Below are 3,622 nucleotides of genomic sequence, written 5' to 3' on the forward strand. Positions count from 1 at the left end.
TCCACGTCTTGCCTCTGTGACTTCACCTCATCTACATACACATTTCCCACAGCTGTTGAACACCCCCCGTGGGCCAGCCCCGGTGCTGGGGACTGTGATACAATGGTGACTAGGACAGGTACAGCCCCGTCCTGTGTCACTCCCAGACCAGCTGAGGGGGCAGAGCAAACAAGTCAAGGAGCAAAGAGACAGAGACGGTATGTGCCAAGAAGAGAGGAACTGATGCTCAGAAAGAGAACTTGGGTCTGGGTGTGCGGGGCAGAGTGACCAGGGAAAAGCTGGCTCAGGAAGGAACACAGCTGTGTTGCAGGGGGCTTTCCAGCACAGGAGCATCAGGCCGGGGCCAGGAGGAGCAGGTGTGCAGCAGGCCCCGAGAGAAGGCTGCTGGGGCTGGACCGGGGCAAGGGGCGAGGCACAAGGAGAGGCCAGAGGGTCCATCACATAGGGGCTCTGGGCACCTGCCTTAGGAGGAAACTCCAAGTTTCCAGAAGGAAAGTTTCATTCTGTTTGGAGAATGTTTCCCTCTTCCTAGTTCTGTTTCAGTCTGACAGTGTTAGCAAATACATAGGCAGGGGAGGGACGTGACGCATTTTAAAGAACATCCAACTAGGAGACCAGAAACTTGCATTGCTCTCAGATCTGAGATTGTCTCTTGGGATCTCGTTTCCTCTCTGTGAAGTAAGAAAGTTGGCTTTAATATTTAGTGTTCCTTCAGTGCTTCCATCTGTAACGATCGGGGTTTCTGGGCACAGGTAAGGGTTAAACTTGGGTAGACGACTGTTTGCTTTTAGTTTGGGGTTCAGAGATGAATGGGCTTCTCCTGGTGCCTCTCCTGCAGGTCAAGGCCAGGGGGCAAATGACCTCTCCAGGAGCCGATCATAGACGGAGAGGGGCCCAGGGTGGGGGGTGCAGAGCGGGGACTCAGGCAAAACGGGGACTCGGCATTTGATTGAAGGTCCTGGTGGAAGGAGGGTCTAGCCAGAAGGGCCTGCTTGACACTGGAAGCTAGTTGGAGGCCTGGAAAGGATGTGGAGGGGTTCAGGGTGACCTCTCAGCAACTGCAAGATCTTTGTAAAATTACTCAAAATGTCACATTCCTAGGGTAGTTATTTTTGTTATCCCTTCTGTTTTCCATTGTAGCAATTGACAGTAAAACCTTTCTAAGGAAAAGTTCCCATGGGTTGGTTTGGGGGTAAAGGAAAACTGTTTCTCTACTTAGGATACTTTTGACACTGAATGTGTAGGTTTTTTCCCCCCACCAACCAATTTTCCAACTCTCCAGACACCAACTGGGTGCCCTATAATTTAATTCACTTCTGACAGGTACTAGCTGGAATTAGCATCAGACTCCCCAGGTTTAAGGGCTCAGTCCCACAAGACTGTCCTCACTTCAGACACCAGTCACAAGTAATGGGTCCCCAGGGTACCCACACTTCTGACTGACTTAGCTACACAGTTGAAGGTTCCCACAATCCCCCCTCAGGTTTGATAATTTGCTGGAATGGCTCACAGAACTCAAGGAAACATTTACTTATGTTTACAGGTTTATCATAAAAGATATGATAAAGGATACAGATGAACAGCCAGATGAAGAGGTACATAGTGTGAGGTCCAGAAAGGCCTGGAGCACAGGAGCTTCTGTCCCTGTGGAGTTAGAGTGTCCCACCCTCCTGCATGTAGATGTGTTGCCCAACACGAACCCTGTAGTTTAGGGATTTTTATGGAGGCGTCCTCACGTAGGCATGATCAATTATTAACCCAATCTCCAGCCCCTCTCCCCTCCCTGGAGGATGGTGGATGGGGCTGAAAATTCCAAGCTTCTAATCATGGCTTGGTCTTTCTGGTGACTGGCCCCCATCCAGGAGCCCACCCAGAGTCACCTCATTAGAACAAGACACTCCCATCACGCAGGAAATTCCAGGGGATTTAGGAGCTCGGTGTCAGGAACCAGGGTCAAAGAGCAAGTATTGGAACACAAGATGCTCCTCGCACCCCTGTCACTCAGGAGGTTGCGATGGTTTTAGGGGCTCTGCGTCAGGAGCTGGGGGCAGAGACCAATATATATTTCTTACTATGTCGCAGCAAATAAAAGAGGAAGGAGAGGAGACCCGGTCCCACCTTGCAGCCAGTGGAGGCTCAGGGGAGCTCCAGGTTAGGTAAGTGGCTAGCAACTCCCCCCAAAGCCGTCTGGAGCAGAAACACTGCTGGTGTTTTTCAGCTTTTGGGAGGAGGAAGGAGCAGTTTCCTAACCTCACTGGCCTTTGAAGAGTGGCAGAAACAATTTGCTTTGTAATCCATCCTCAGGAGAGGAATACATTCTTGCCCTAGTAGAGAAATAGCCTCAATAATTGCAAAAAGGTCTTGACTCCCTGGGCCGTGCTCCCCTGCCCAGCGAGCCCTGGCTGGTCCCCAGCAGGCTGAGCTGGCAGGGCCAATGGCAGCGTGTGTGACCCCGAGAGTCTTTCCTTGACTTCTTGGCTTGCTCCCAGCACTGCTGGGTGAGTCAGCCCTGAAGCCTGCAATCCTAGCAACAGATCCCAGAAGAGCCCAGCGCCTCCCTTCAGGCCTCCAGACGCCAGCACATCACCCCTGGCCCACAGGAGTCGGCCGTAAGAGGCTTGCAGTGACATGTTCCCTACTCTGGACCCCGGGCTGTGAGGAAGGAGAGGGCAGCCGTTGGAGACCCTGCACGACACCAGAAACTCAGGCCCTCAGCCTTTCTCTCCCAGCCCAGGCACTCCCCGCCCCGCTCCTTGGTGTTCAACTGCGAAGTCCTTCCATTGTTTGTTCTCCTGTGCTGTGGTCAGTAATGTAAATCGCATTCCAGGCCCTGGCCAGAACGTTGTTGAGGGAGATAAGAGTTCCTGGCTTCCAGAGGCATTCCAAAGAAGAAACAGAACTATTTGTTTCCACAGGAGAGCAATTTGGCAGAAAGGGGAAGATAGAGGGAGAGGAAGAGAGAAGAGAATCTCCTTATGAAAAATTGGATTTGGGAAAACGGTGAAAATATTCTTGTGGTAAACGTTTGGACATTGATGAGATTTCAGATACATCCCTGAGTTGTTGCAACAGTTCCCTTCTACACTCCCCCCTCCCCGTCCCCTTCCGGCCACAATCCTAGACAGTATACATAAGTAAACCCTTATGGTTTAGGCCACTGCTGTCTCAGACTTCTGATCAACTGTCCAGATGACCCCATGGGAGTGGGATTCTGGTCTCAGCAGGCAAGACCCATCGCCGGCGATATTCCTGGTGTTGGTGTTGAGGATTTTGAGGAAAGAGCCTTTGGGGGGCCTAAGGAAATGTATTCAGGAGGATGACAGGGCCTCTTCAAGAACCCTCTTTGGACTGGGTCTGCAGTGCGAGAGAACCTGGCCTCAGGCAGCAGGTGCACGCAGCACCTGGCCCGGGGCCTGGGGCACAGTCAGTGAGCGCTTCCAAGATGCAGGCTTCCCTGGGAACGTGCATCAGACCCAGATGGCTGGGGGAGCCACCTTCTCCGGACTGTGAGGACCCCTCTCCCTGTGGCACTGTTCCAGTCTGCAAAACATGATCTCATTTGGTCTTCACAAACCACCCTTTGAGGGTTGGTCAATCCAGGCTTAAAGATGCTGAAACCCAG

The sequence above is a fragment of the Equus przewalskii genome, chromosome 6 (assembly GCF_037783145.1).
Source record: "Equus przewalskii isolate Varuska chromosome 6, EquPr2, whole genome shotgun sequence".
NCBI lineage: Eukaryota > Metazoa > Chordata > Mammalia > Perissodactyla > Equidae > Equus > Equus przewalskii.